The sequence below is a fragment of the Salvia miltiorrhiza genome, chromosome 3, assembly GCF_028751815.1.
Source record: "Salvia miltiorrhiza cultivar Shanhuang (shh) chromosome 3, IMPLAD_Smil_shh, whole genome shotgun sequence".
NCBI lineage: Eukaryota > Viridiplantae > Streptophyta > Magnoliopsida > Lamiales > Lamiaceae > Salvia > Salvia miltiorrhiza.
Window position 1 is genome coordinate 28,236,612 of NC_080389.1, and position 15,458 is coordinate 28,252,069.

Here is a 15,458-nt window from a genome sequence, read left to right on the forward strand (position 1 = left end):
CGGCAGCGGCGACGCGGCGGCGGAAGCACCGAGCTGTTCCTGGTCGGCCGGAAAAGAGGAAAAGAGGGGGAGCTCAGATCTGGAGCCTACCTTCCCGGCGACGCAAGGCTCGGCCTCCACCGCGATTCCAGCCAGACGAACGACGGAGGAGGCGACGGACGGCGGCCGAGCTCCTTCACGGCGAGGCGCATGCATCGATTCCGCCGAGGGAGGAAGGGAGAAGATGAGTGAGCAGAGGGAGGCGCCGGCAACGGCGGCTTTGCTGCTGCTGTCCGGCCAACGATGGAGAATGAGATGGAGAGAAGGGCGGCGGCCATGGCTGTCCTGTGGTCGCCGGAGCAGCTCACGGCGGAGCTCGCGAGGAAAACAGTGAGAGAGAGACGATCGAGTGAGATAGAGTTGAGGGAAGAGGGCGAGAAGTGAGAGGGAGAGAGGGAGGTAGAGCCGCCGGCCTCCGGCGACGGCGCGACCGTCCGGTGGCGGCGGCAGGCAGGAAGCCGAGAGGGAGAGAGAGGCGTAAGAGTGAGAGAGCGGCTGATGATGCTTGTGTGCTGATGTGTGTGTTTTGTATATTTATATGTGTGTTATAGAATTAGGGTTTAAATTTTAGGATTTATTATTTAATTTGTGTGGGCCGAAAATTTTTATAAAAAAGAAAGAGAGTGGGCCGATTTTTATTTCTATGTGGGCCGATTTTATTTTAATTCTGCTGGGCCCTTTTTGTTCTTAATTGATGGGTTTTTATTTTAGTTGTGTGGAATAATTTTATTTAAATGCTTGGGCTATTGTTTTAAATATAGGCCTACGAATCTTGGCCTTATTTTTTTTTAAAAAAAAAAATGTTTGAATTTACACTAAATTATTTAATGAATTTAAATCTCTTGATTTAAATTTTAATATTTAAAGTTGGGATTATTTATTCTAAATGAAGTCCATTCTATTATTTAAATTATTAATGGACTTTAAAGCAAATATTTTGGGATTAAGCCCCATTTATTATATGATAAAATTATTTTCAAAGCTTACGAGTATGGATTTCTTTTTTTTAAATGGTTAAAATGTTTTATTTCATCTCAATGGATTTTAAAATGTTTTATTATTTATAAATGAATAATGGAATTTCTTATTTATTTACATAAAAAAAAAAAATGTATAGAATATATTAAATATGGTTCTTTTTAAAGAAAAAGGATTAAATTATTTTATGAGTAATTCCATTATAATGGAATTAAAATGTCCTATTAGAATGGCTTCATGTTTTAATAAATATTGAGACTGTTTATTTACATGATAAAAAAATGTGGAATTGTGTTATAGAATGATTAAGTATATGATTTACTTTATCAAATGAGCTTGGGATTTAATTGAGATATTAAATTACTAAGCATGTGTTTATAAATGATTTATTTATTTAAGTGATGAAAATGTGCGAAGTATGAGAAAGCATGATTTATAATGATTAAATTTTCAGAGTAATAATATATAGCTTGTTCTTAATTGATGGAGTACTTGACTAAATGACGGGTGTAGAAGGAAGTTATGGATTATGTACATGTTGATGTTCGAACAAATGGGTTCGAACCTATATGATAGTTACATGATAATTGGTTACATTTTATTGATTGAATGAAACGAGATTAATATGGATGCTAGAACCCTAAAACATTAAAAGATACCTTAGGCACGTAGAATTAGACTTTGTCTTATGACAATTTCTTCACGAACTTATCGACTCTTCATCAATGAAGGTCCGGGCGACAGAAAGTGAAGCAGAAGAAGAAACGATTCCACGCCAGCTTTAAGAACAATTGAGGTGGGCATTATTTTATTATTACGTATATAGAGATCCCCTGCGTGACGTAGGCCTCATATGCGAATATATATGCATGATATGTTTTGACTATTTATTCAGTTCTTATGAAATGCTTATATGTTTAATGCCCTTTATGAAAATGAAAATGTTATGAAAATGAAATGTTTATGAAATAATTGACTGCCAAAATGTTTATGTTTTTATATGTATCCTATCTGTGTTGGTTCGCCAACTTTAAAGGAAATCCAATTGGGATCCTATGCTAGACAAAGGTCGCTAGCTAGGGTTAACGTGTACACTCATGGAGACCGCGAGTCGCTTGCGACCGGTCTTGGCGTCCGTGGTAAGGAGGCCTCCTTCCCGGCGCGTGACAGAAAGGAACAGATATGGATCATATGAAGGAAAATGATCGGCCGATCGACTTTATGAAAATGATAGAAATGTTTTAGTAAGCGCAGGACTTTCAAGAAAACCCCTGTGTGTTACTGTTATGGCAGTTCAATTTATATATGTATGCATGTTGTATTTTCGGCTTATGTCACTGAGTATTTTTATACTCAGCCCTGCATGTATTTCTAAATGTGCAGGTTGAGCAGGCGATGGAATGGATTGGTGTTGAGCGGATTTCCCTTTTGATGTTTATGTAATGAAACCTTGAGTATGCATCTCCATATGCATAACTCACACGTTTTTCCGCTGCAAACACTCTGAATTTGTTATCGTATTGTGGAACTTATTACTTCTTCATTTTGTTTAACTTTCATTTGGGGTTTAGTCGTTATGGCTGACTCATTTGTTAATTACCCAAGTGGTTATATATATATATACCACTAGTTTGTTGTTATTAATGTTGGTTATTTAGTAAATCCCTTTTAAATTTCCATTTCTTATTGTTCACCCAAGTCATAACCCCGGTTAACCCGTCATTGGGATAGTGGGCTGTGACAGAGTGGTATCAGAGCAGTTCGTTTGCTCTGGCCCTAGAAACCATTTTCTAAAAAGTCATGTCTAGTTTGATTCACTAGACATACGTGGGTTCATACGACACCGCTCAACACTCCATTACATCGTGCTCAATCAAGGAAAAAGGTAACTGCAGTTACAATGTTTTAAAGATGTTATTATTCTAAACTGTTTCATGAAAATGTTTATGTAAAGAGCATGCTATGATGAAATGTTGAATGTTTTGCCTTTCATTGAAATGTTGAATGTTTTGCCTTTCATGGCATATCATTGCAGTTATGATGTTATGATAAGAGAAGAATGATAGAGAATTGACACATGCTTTCCCCAGAAAACATAGATTGCTATAAGTTGCATGATCACTATTCTAAAAGAACATAGACTGCTGGATTAGTAGGATATCTCTACAATCTAGAGTCTTAAAGTGATGATGTAGAATAATGAAAGAGAACTTAGAGCATTTCAGCTCCCACAAGAAAACAATGGTTCTTTTGAACTACAAAGAGGAATGAAAAGACATGTACGCGTTGAAGGAAAAACACGGGATGATGATACAAGACGAATTCAAGGCAAACGCTGCATCAAGGGTTTGAGCATAGTCTCTACGTTCAAATGTTCACACGCGATGGAACACCGAATTGACTTTTAGTACACGATAGATTTTAAGAACAGTATGTTTTGCCTATATATATGTATATATTTGTGTACATGTTATACGTGGGGGTTTGAGTTCAATGGGACATAGAACTTTAAATTAAGCTTTTGGTTTGCCAGTACGAACTTGAGTTTTATTATGAATAGTTGTCCACGACTTTTTAAGTTTGGGATGATGTTTTCCGTGTGATTGGGAGGTGATGATGATTGGACCTAGCCAGTCCACATGATCCAAATATCAGTAGACGTATTTTGGGTTGAAAACCCATGTGTTTCAACTTTCGGTTGAAAAGCCAGATGAGTTTTTACTCTAGATCATTTTGTTCGACCTAGTAGTTACTCCTTTCTACCATCTGGTTATTCGTTTGAATTTCTCAACAAATTTTTCTGCACCACTTTGTTTTGATATCGTTCAAGAATTGAGCCTTACAATTGTTGAGTTGTCCTAGTACCCTCTTGTGATCAATAAGGATTTAGATGTTTTGTTATGATGCTTTCATGATTAAATCAAGATGAATATGTTATGAATTGAGGTAAGGGATATACTGAGGATCTTTTATCTTTGAAGCACAGAATGCCTCCCAGAAGAGCCCCAAGAAACAATGTGGAAACCGCAAACGAACCCCCACGAAGGGTTGAGGAACTTTTTCTTAAACAGAGCCCGCCAACATTCAACGGGACCGGCAACCCGACTGATGCCGAAATCTGGATTAGAGCAATGGAAAGGATTTTCGACTTTCTCTACTGTTCTGACCAAGAGAGACTCTCTTGTGTTGCATTCCAACTAACTGGGTCGGCAGATTTTTGGTGGGAAACCAAGAAGAGGGCAATGACCCTCGAACAATTGGAAAACCTGACTTGGGAAGACTTCAAGACGGAGATCTACGATAAATACATTCCCAAGAGCTACAGAAAGAAGAAAGAGACGGAGTTTTTCAATCTGAAACAAAACAAGATGTCCGTGACGGAATACGATCGCGCTTTCTGCGACATGTCTCGCTATGCCCCTCATCTGATCGACACTGATGAAAAGATGGCCGAGAAGTTTCGTTCAGGCCTTAGGCATGAGATCAAGATGGCGCTTGCTGGTCATGGTAATCTCACCCACTCTGAGGCACTTAGCAGAGCCCTGGATGTTGAAGCAGCCATGCCTGAAGACCGCCCAACCCAGACTCAAGCTTCGGGAAACAACGATCGTGGGAAGAGAAAATGGGATGGCAACAACAACAATAATAGGGGTTACTACAACAACCAAGATAACAAGAGGCCATGGCAAGGAAACATGATGCCACAAGGGCAATGGCAAGGACGACCAGTCAATCCAGGATCAGCTGGAAACAATCAGGGCCAGCTCAGGGCACCTTTGTGTCCCAAATGCTCCAAGTCACATCACGGCATATGCTTGGCTGGCAGCAATACCTGCTTTAAGTGTGGCCAGAAGGGCCATTTTGCCAGAGACTGCCAAGGAAAACCACAAGGAGGAATGAAAGCGCCGAATCAGCCGGGCCAAGTACAACCACTCAGGGCTATCCAAGGCCAACAGTTACTCTACCCACCACCACAGCAGCAGTATCGATCTGCGGCACGTCCACCGCAAATTCCACAGGCAAGAGCCTATGCCTTGCACAAGAATAAACAAGGAAACAACCAAGGGAATTTGGCAGGTATGGGCACATTACTTGACACACCTGTTATACTTCTGTTCGACACGGGTGCCTCGCATTCTTTTATTGCAAGTGTATGTGTAAAAACTTTAAAGCTCCAACCTGAAAAGACTAATCAGGACTTGAGAATTTCTTCACCAATAGGAGGAATAGCAGTAGTAACACATGCTTGCTCGAACCTAGAACTGACCATAGGATCGTTTAAGGTTATAGCAAACAACTTGCATGTTATATCGATGGAGGACGTTGATATAATCCTGGGAATGGACTGGCTAGCGGAGAACTATGCCACGATATTGTGCCAAGAGCGGAAAATCGGTTTCAACTTTCCAGGAAGGGACGCTTTGAGTTTCCACGGAATATGCAGAAGGAACAGAGTGCCGACTATTTCAGCTTTACAGGCAAGGAAGATGATGAACAAGAAAGACTGCCAAGCCTTCCTCGTATACCTGAACGGGGGAATTGAGACCGAAAAGACAATGGAAGATGTAGAGATCGTGCGGGATTTTCAAGATGTTTTCCCAGAAAATTTGCCAGGATTACCACCTGGCAGACAAGTAGAATTCACCATCGATCTAGAGCCAGGAGCGGCGCCGGTATCAAAAGCACCGTACAGAATGGGCCCGAAGGAATTGGAAGAGTTGAAAATCCAGTTACAAGAGTTGCTGGACCTAGGCTTCATCAGGCCTAGTGTGTCCCCATGGGGAGCGCCGGTGCTGTTTGTCAAGAAGAAAGATGGAACCTTGAGATTGTGCATCGATTATCGAGAGCTGAACAAGCTAACGCTTAAGAACAAGTATCCATTGCCCAGAATTGATGATTTATTCGACCAACTCAAGGGCGCGGGTGTTTTCTCCAAAATCGATTTGAAGTCTGGGTATCATCAGTTAAAGGTTAGACATGAAGATATACCCAAAACGGCTTTCCGAACAAGATATGGTCACTACGAGTTCGTAGTTGTACCGTTCGGACTAACAAATGCACCAGCTGTGTTCATGGACCTCATGAACAGAGTATTTCATCCTTATTTGGATAAATTCGTCTTGGTGTTTATTGATGATATCCTCATTTACTCCAAGAATGAAGAAGAACACAGGGAACATCTGAGAACTGTTTTGCAAACTCTTAGGGATGAACGCCTTTTTGCCAAATTCAACAAATGTGAGTTTTGGCTCAAAGAAGTTACATTTCTGGGACATATTGTATCTTCAGAAGGTATTAAGGTGGACCCCGCCAAAGTGGAAGCAGTACAAGGATGGAAGTCGCCAACTACCCCAAACGAGATCAGAAGTTTCTTGGGATTGGCTGGCTACTATCGAAGATTCATTGAGGGATTTTCCAAGATAGCAAGGCCGATGACGCAATTGCTCCGAAAGGGAATTAAATACACATGGACTAACGAGTGTGAAGAAAGTTTTCAGCTGCTCAAGGAAAAGCTAACTACAGCGCCAGTGCTAACAATTCCGGAACCAGACAAGGAGTATGTGGTCTACACGGATGCATCAAAGAACGGACTAGGATGCGTTTTGATGCAGGAAGGCAAAGTGATTGCATATGCATCGCGGCAACTTAGGCCACACGAATTGAATTATCCGACCCATGATCTTGAACTAGCGGCGGTAGTGCACGCACTAAAAATCTGGAGACATCATCTATATGGTGTCAGGTGTGAGATTTACACCGATCACAAAAGTCTAAAATACTTTTTCGAGCAAAAGGATCTCAACATGAGACAGCGAAGATGGCTCGAATTAGTAAAAGATTATGACTGTGGTATAAATTATCACCCGGGGAAGGCCAATGTAGTAGCCGACGCATTGAGCCGCAAGGTCCCATTGAAACTGGGATACATCCTTACAAAGGAAGAAGAGCTCATACGAGATTTTGATAGGATGAAATTAGAGGTGATAAACCCACCTGCTACAATAGCGGGGGTGGTCGCGATTATACCGAATTTGAGGAAATTGGTAGTAGAAGCTCAAAGGAAGGATGATAAATTGGAGAAATTACGAGCTAAGATAAGAGAAGGAAATCTCAAGAACTATCACGAAGAAGCCGACAATGCTATTTTCTTTGAGAAGAGAATATGCATCCCTCATGACAATGAACTCAAGAACAAGATCATGAGCGAAGCCCATGACACTCCTTATGTCGCCCACCCGGGAAGCACTAAGATGTATCAAGATCTAAAAGAAAATTTCTGGTGGGAAGGAATGAAACGAGACGTGGCTTTATTCGTCGAAAAGTGTCTAGTTTGCCAGCAAGTAAAGGCTTTACACCAACGACCTTACGGCGAGCTACAGCCTTTGGAGATTCCAGAATGGAAATGGGACGATATTGCAATGGACTTTGTTACAGGATTGCCAAAAACAAGACGAGGTAACACGGTAATATGGGTCATTGTTGACAGACTCACGAAGAGCGCACACTTTCTGCCTATCCCTATCACGTATAGATCAGATAAGTTAGCCCAACTCTACATCAAGGAGATCGTGCGTTTACATGGGGTGCCGAAGACAATCACGTCCGACAGAGATTCTAAGTTTACCTCCAGATTCTGGATAAGCTTGCAGAAGGAATTGGGAACAAGGTTGAATTTCAGCACAGCTTTCCACCCGCAGACCGACGGTCAGTCCGAAAGGACAATTCAAACGCTAGAAGATATGTTAAGGACTGTTGTGCTAGATAGAGGAGAAGATTGGGAGCGTGTGTTGCCACTAATCGAATTTGCTTACAACAACAGCTATCAAGCAACTATCGCCATGGCACCTTATGAGGCGTTATACGGGAAGAAATGTAGATCGCCGCTTTACTGGGATGAAGTCGGCGAAAGAAGAATCTTGGGGCCAGATACAGTAGGCGAGATGATTAAGATCGTCCGTCAGATTCGACAGCGTATTAAAGAGGCCCAAGATAGACAAAAGTCTTATGCCGACAAACGTCGAACCGACTTGCAGTTTGAGTGTGGGGATAAAGTCTTTTTGAAGATTTCTCCTTCTAAAGGGATTACAAGATTTGGCGTAAAGGGTAAGCTTAGACCCCGTTTTATAGGACCCTATGAGATCCTAGAAAGGGTGGGCCCGGTAGCTTACAGGCTGGCGTTGCCGCCAAGCCTTGGAAATGTGCATAATGTGTTTCATGTGTCGCAGTTGAGAAAATATGTTTATGATCCAAAACACGTGATCCAAAGAGACGACGTTATCCTTAGCCCAGATATGAGCTATGAAGAGAGACCCGAATCTATTCTAGATCGGAAGGTTCAAGTACTAAGGAATAAGTCGATACCCTTAGTAAAAGTCCTTTGGAAGCACCATGATCAAGAAGAGGCGACATGGGAACTCGAGTCTAGCATGAAGGAGAAATACCCAGAATTATTTCCTGAGGTACAAATTTCGGGACGAAATTTATTTTAAGGAGCATAGTATGTCATATCCCAGTTTTTAATCACTGATTTAAAATTTAATAATTAGGGTTCGGCATCCATTAATAATAAAACTGATTTGATTTATCTGATGTGCTTAATTCTTATTGTTATTTAAATCCATTTGAGATTTAAAAGATCTTTATAAATATGGTGCACAAGTTTAATTAGTGGTTTGAGCGGCTTGTAAAGTGAATTAAATCTACGTATTTAATTTATACACGAATAATAAGCAGAAGCCAGTATTTGATTGCAAACACGCGATTAAATAGTAGATGCACTGAGTAACCAAGACCTAAAGATTTATTATTATTTACAATTAGAACTTCCACCACCACTATCAATCAATGCAGTAATTGATTTTTTTTCTAAGTACAGGAAGAAATCTTTGCATATAAGCTCACTATCTAATTTGCTGGCTTTAAGAGGAAGATTATGATTAAGATAGTGTCTTCCACTATCTAATTATATTATCAACTCCTTTTCTTTAACTTTGCTAAAGCCATGCTTTCCACCTCTTCAACCACCACCCTTTGCTCCCCACCAATACACCTAACTCTCCACACTTCATTTTTTTTATTTCTCCACCACTACATTACATATTCAGCATTACATCTTGCAGATTCCTCATTAAGAAATCCTCTCTCTCTAATCTTCTAAATTACCATTTTCTTTCCTCCTACTCCTCACGGGTCCTTCAAAGAAATTATCAAGTTTGTTTCAAGTTCCAAATCAAGAAGGTAGGTAATTAAATGTCTTACTCTTCATTAATCTTCCAGTTTCAATTTCAAAAAAAATTCATTCTTACTTTGTGATCAACAAATTGCAGAATCGAACTATTGCCAACACCAAGGTTACCTCCTACTTTACTTTCTCCATATATTCATTTGTTAAATTACAAAACTATGATTCAAATGAAAACAGATCGAACACACACATCCATTACCACTTCTTTTAGACTATTATTGTTTCAATTACATCAGCTTATCACCATCAGAGAACCACCAACAGAATAATACACACGCACACATTTTACTATATTCTCTAATCTATTACATGTACAATCAGTTTTTGTAAATAGAAATGAATGAAAATGAACAGAATTGAAACCCTAAGTGCTCTATGTGTGTTTTGTGCGTGTGACTGGAATTTGGGGGGGTGAGAGCAGCCGGCGGCTGCTCGCGGCCGGAGGCGGCGCGGCGGCAGTCGCCGCCTTTTTCCTTTGTCTGTCTGAAACGAGAGAAAGATGGTTAGGGCTGCTGTAAAAAAAAAAAAAAAAGAGAGAGAAGAGAAGGTAGAACAGGGGAGGGAGAGAGAGAGATAGGAGGGAGGACTTATCTTCTCCGGTGACGACGACGCGGCGGCATCGGCAGCGGCGACGCGGCGGCGGAAGCACCGAGCTGTTCCTGGTCGGCCGGAAAAGAGGAAAAGAGGGGGAGCTCAGATCTGGAGCCTACCTTCCCGGCGACGCAAGGCTCGGCCTCCACCGCGATTCCAGCCAGACGAACGACGGAGGAGGCGACGGACGGCGGCCGAGCTCCTTCACGGCGAGGCGCATGCATCGATTCCGCCGAGGGAGGAAGGGAGAAGATGAGTGAGCAGAGGGAGGCGCCGGCAACGGCGGCTTTGCTGCTGCTGTCCGGCCAACGATGGAGAATGAGATGGAGAGAAGGGCGGCGGCCATGGCTGTCCTGTGGTCGCCGGAGCAGCTCACGGCGGAGCTCGCGAGGAAAACAGTGAGAGAGAGACGATCGAGTGAGATAGAGTTGAGGGAAGAGGGCGAGAAGTGAGAGGGAGAGAGGGAGGTAGAGCCGCCGGCCTCCGGCGACGGCGCGACCGTCCGGTGGCGGCGGCAGGCAGGAAGCCGAGAGGGAGAGAGAGGCGTAAGAGTGAGAGAGCGGCTGATGATGCTTGTGTGCTGATGTGTGTGTTTTGTATATTTATATGTGTGTTATAGAATTAGGGTTTAAATTTTAGGATTTATTATTTAATTTGTGTGGGCCGAAAATTTTTATAAAAAAGAAAGAGAGTGGGCCGATTTTTATTTCTATGTGGGCCGATTTTATTTTAATTCTGCTGGGCCCTTTTTGTTCTTAATTGATGGGTTTTTATTTTAGTTGTGTGGAATAATTTTATTTAAATGCTTGGGCTATTGTTTTAAATATAGGCCTACGAATCTTGGCCTTATTTTTTTTAAAAAAGAAAAATGTTTGAATTTACACTAAATTATTTAATGAATTTAAATCTCTTGATTTAAATTTTAATATTTAAAGTTGGGATTATTTATTCTAAATGAAGTCCATTCTATTATTTAAATTATTAATGGACTTTAAAGCAAATATTTTGGGATTAAGCCCCATTTATTATATGATAAAATTATTTTCAAAGCTTACGAGTATGGATTTCTTTTTTTTAAATGGTTAAAATGTTTTATTTCATCTCAATGGATTTTAAAATGTTTTATTATTTATAAATGAATAATGGAATTTCTTATTTATTTACATAAAAAAAAAATGTATAGAATATATTAAATATGGTTCTTTTTAAAGAAAAAGGATTAAATTATTTTATGAGTAATTCCATTATAATGGAATTAAAATGTCCTATTAGAATGGCTTCATGTTTTAATAAATATTGAGACTGTTTATTTACATGATAAAAAAATGTGGAATTGTGTTATAGAATGATTAAGTATATGATTTACTTTATCAAATGAGCTTGGGATTTAATTGAGATATTAAATTACTAAGCATGTGTTTATAAATGATTTATTTATTTAAGTGATGAAAATGTGCGAAGTATGAGAAAGCATGATTTATAATGATTAAATTTTCAGAGTAATAATATATAGCTTGTTCTTAATTGATGGAGTACTTGACTAAATGACGGGTGTAGAAGGAAGTTATGGATTATGTACATGTTGATGTTCGAACAAATGGGTTCGAACCTATATGATAGTTACATGATAATTGGTTACATTTTATTGATTGAATGAAACGAGATTAATATGGATGCTAGAACCCTAAAACATTAAAAGATACCTTAGGCACGTAGAATTAGACTTTGTCTTATGACAATTTCTTCACGAACTTATCGACTCTTCATCAATGAAGGTCCGGGCGACAGAAAGTGAAGCAGAAGAAGAAACGATTCCACGCCAGCTTTAAGAACAATTGAGGTGGGCATTATTTTATTATTACGTATATAGAGATCCCCTGCGTGACGTAGGCCTCATATGCGAATATATATGCATGATATGTTTTGACTATTTATTCAGTTCTTATGAAATGCTTATATGTTTAATGCCCTTTATGAAAATGAAAATGTTATGAAAATGAAATGTTTATGAAATAATTGACTGCCAAAATGTTTATGTTTTTATATGTATCCTATCTGTGTTGGTTCGCCAACTTTAAAGGAAATCCAATTGGGATCCTATGCTAGACAAAGGTCGCTAGCTAGGGTTAACGTGTACACTCATGGAGACCGCGAGTCGCTTGCGACCGGTCTTGGCGTCCGTGGTAAGGAGGCCTCCTTCCCGGCGCGTGACAGAAAGGAACAGATATGGATCATATGAAGGAAAATGATCGGCCGATCGACTTTATGAAAATGATAGAAATGTTTTAGTAAGCGCAGGACTTTCAAGAAAACCCCTGTGTGTTACTGTTATGGCAGTTCAATTTATATATGTATGCATGTTGTATTTTCGGCTTATGTCACTGAGTATTTTTATACTCAGCCCTGCATGTATTTCTAAATGTGCAGGTTGAGCAGGCGATGGAATGGATTGGTGTTGAGCGGATTTCCCTTTTGATGTTTATGTAATGAAACCTTGAGTATGCATCTCCATATGCATAACTCACACGTTTTTCCGCTGCAAACACTCTGAATTTGTTATCGTATTGTGGAACTTATTACTTCTTCATTTTGTTTAACTTTCATTTGGGGTTTAGTCGTTATGGCTGACTCATTTGTTAATTACCCAAGTGGTTATATATATATATACCACTAGTTTGTTGTTATTAATGTTGGTTATTTAGTAAATCCCTTTTAAATTTCCATTTCTTATTGTTCACCCAAGTCATAACCCCGGTTAACCCGTCATTGGGATAGTGGGCTGTGACAACACAATTCTCAAATAACGTGTTAGGCTATAAGAGAATCTCAATTGATTCGTTGTGGCGAGCATTAAACAGAGCAGAGTGCACATAAACATTTTATTGGATAAACAGTTTATATATTACGAACATTTAAGCTCATTAGCTCAATCATACATTTGGAAAAATAAGCCCACCTGTATAGGCAATGCCTGTCGTTTAACGTTATCTCTGAATCGGAATAGCAGTGCTAATCCCCTTGACGTTCAAAGCCTACAAGAAATCTATTCTTAATAGGTCCCCTTGAATCTAATCTTAAGTCGTGGTGAAGTGCTTAACATTCTATGATTCACTTAGCCGGGTTTTCAAAATTTAAGGAATAAATAATTGAAAACAATTCTCTTGAGTTAAGAACACCAACAATATTCTTACTCATCTTTCTTTAATAATTGGAATTATAAATAAAACCAATTAAATCATAAATACTTTTATTGCAAAAATGTAATGCAATTTCATGTCATGCTTAGCATATAATAAGTAATTACTTAAAATATGCACATAATAATAATTTAATATTATTATGAAAACTATTCTTTGAAAATAATTAATTAAACTAATTAATAGTTCAATTAATTAAAATAGGGCAGCCCAATTAATAGAATTAATCAAAGCAGCCCAAGTCTTTAAATAAAATAAGGGCCCAAAACATTTATTTAAAGCAATGGCCCAAGCTGAAATTTAAAACATAAATCGGCCCAACCCAAACTGAAACAAAAATTAAACAAACTCGGCCCAACACCCATGCCCTAGCCCAACAGCCCAACACTCCCTCCCCCTTTTCCTTATCAGTCACGCCCCTCCCTCATCAGTCACGCACACACCAGTCTCTCTCTCCCTCGACTGATCCTTTCGCCCCCTTCTCCCTCATCCTCACTCAGCCAAATCCCGCCGCCGCAGCTCCCTCCAGCGAGGCAGCCGTCGACTGGCCTCCTTCCTTGGCAACGGCGATAGATACCGCCGCCGCCTCCCTCCGTCTCTCTCTCGGCCTTCCGGCAACAGCAACCAAGCCATCGTCGCCGATAGCACTCAGCCCAGACCAGACCCTCTCTCTCTCTCCAGCCGTGGCCGGGCAGCAGCGGCACCGCCGCCGTGCCCTGCCTCCCTCCGCTGAACCCCATCGAAGCAGCCGCCCCTCTCTCTCCACCCTCTGTTCACAGATTCGGCAGCCTCGGTCAGTGGCTCCGCGCCACCACCGTCAACACACCACTCCCTCTCTGTATCCTTCGGCGACAAGAAGCAGCAGGAGCCGCCCGCCGAAGCCCTAGGCTCGGCCTCCCCTGACTGACTCTCGACTCGACAGCAAACACACAAACAAGTTCAAGACTCAACCTTTCTTCATTTTCTTTTAAAACAATCATGCTTCATATATATATAAATATGTACACAGATTGAAAGCATTTATGTAAATAATTTGTCATGCTTGTGATTTGGGAATATTGATATAAAAACTGAAGTTAAAGAAGTTGAGGAACCTCTTGTATGTATTCTGTTCAATGATTTCTGTTTTCTGCAAAAGATGCTTGATGAGCTAGGCTTGGTGATTTTTCTGTTTGAATTTCGTTGCTGGGGTGAGGAATTAGATAAATAAGGGAGATACATATATTGAAGAGGAAGAGAACAGGAAGGCGGTGGTGGCAGACGAAAATATCAAGGAAGAATGTGGGTTGGGCTTATGAAGGGTTGGGCTTATTAAGGGTTGGGCTTTCATTTGGTTAATCAAGTACTTTTAACTTAAGGGTTCAATATAAAAATAAAGCCCAAACATAAAATAATTAAAGTCCATCATAGACTTTAATTTAAATCTTGTAAAAATAAATATTAATTATATGTAAAATATTTCACATATACACATGCTCATATTTAAATTAATATGCAATGCACAAAAATTTAAATAGCTAAAATATTTACAAACGTTTTTGTAAATCATTTGTTGGAATTAAATAAATTCTTTTTCTCAATCCGGCGTGAATCATCTTAAATCTAAGTTCAAAAATTATTCTAAACTTAGCTCGAGGAAACGGGGTATTACAGACATGACAGGGATTGACCCAAGTATTATTGTTCACAGGTTATAGGTCGACTCGGGTTACCCGCCAAGGAAGCAAAAACGAAGAAAGTTTGCACCGAAAAGGGAATCAAGTAGTGAATGATGAAGTCACGAAGCTCCTCAAGAATGGACTTATTCGGGAGGTCCACTATCCTGGATGGCTCGCAAATATGGTGGTAGTCAAGAAAAAGAATGACAAGTGGCGGGTGTGCATTGACTTCACAGACCTCAACAAGGCATGCCCAAAAGACTCATTCCCACTGCCACACATCGACATGCTAGTAGACGCGACAGCAGTCCATGAACTAATGAGTTTTATGGATGCATACTCAGGATACCATCAAATCCGGATGCACCCTGATGACGAGGAGAAAATGGCTTTCATGACCAGCATAGCATTATATTGTTACAAGTATATGCCATTCGGATTAAAGAATACATGAGCAACCTACCATCGCCTGGTCAATCGGATGTTTGCGAGTTTGTTGGGGCAAACAATGGAAGTCTACATCGACGACATGTTGATCAAGTCCATCCACGCGAAGGACCACATTGATCACTTAAGGAAGACATTCGAAATTCTTAGAAAATACAATATGAAGCTAAATCCTACTAAATGTTCTTTTGGTGTCAATGCAGGAAAGTTTTTAGGTTACATGGTTACTCAGCGGGGAATAGAGGCAAATCCGGCTCAAATTGAATCAATCCAGGGAATCCCTTGCCCCACTTGCGTGAAGGA

The 15,458-nt window shown here is 40.2% G+C and overlaps 2 long non-coding RNA genes across 2 annotated transcripts; both read left to right on the top strand.

Moving 5' to 3' along the window:
* The first annotated feature begins 1,483 nt into the window (after positions 1-1,483).
* On the top strand, positions 1,484-2,657 carry LOC131014008 (uncharacterized). Its single transcript, XR_009097939.1, has 2 exons — positions 1,484-1,813; positions 2,401-2,657. It is a non-coding gene; the product is annotated as an uncharacterized LOC131014008 (long non-coding RNA).
* Positions 2,658-9,404: 6,747 nt separating this feature from the next.
* Positions 9,405-12,537, top strand: LOC131014009 (uncharacterized). The gene is made up of 2 exons (XR_009097940.1): positions 9,405-11,693; positions 12,281-12,537. It is a non-coding gene; the product is annotated as an uncharacterized LOC131014009 (long non-coding RNA).
* Positions 12,538-15,458: the final 2,921 nt, after the last annotated feature.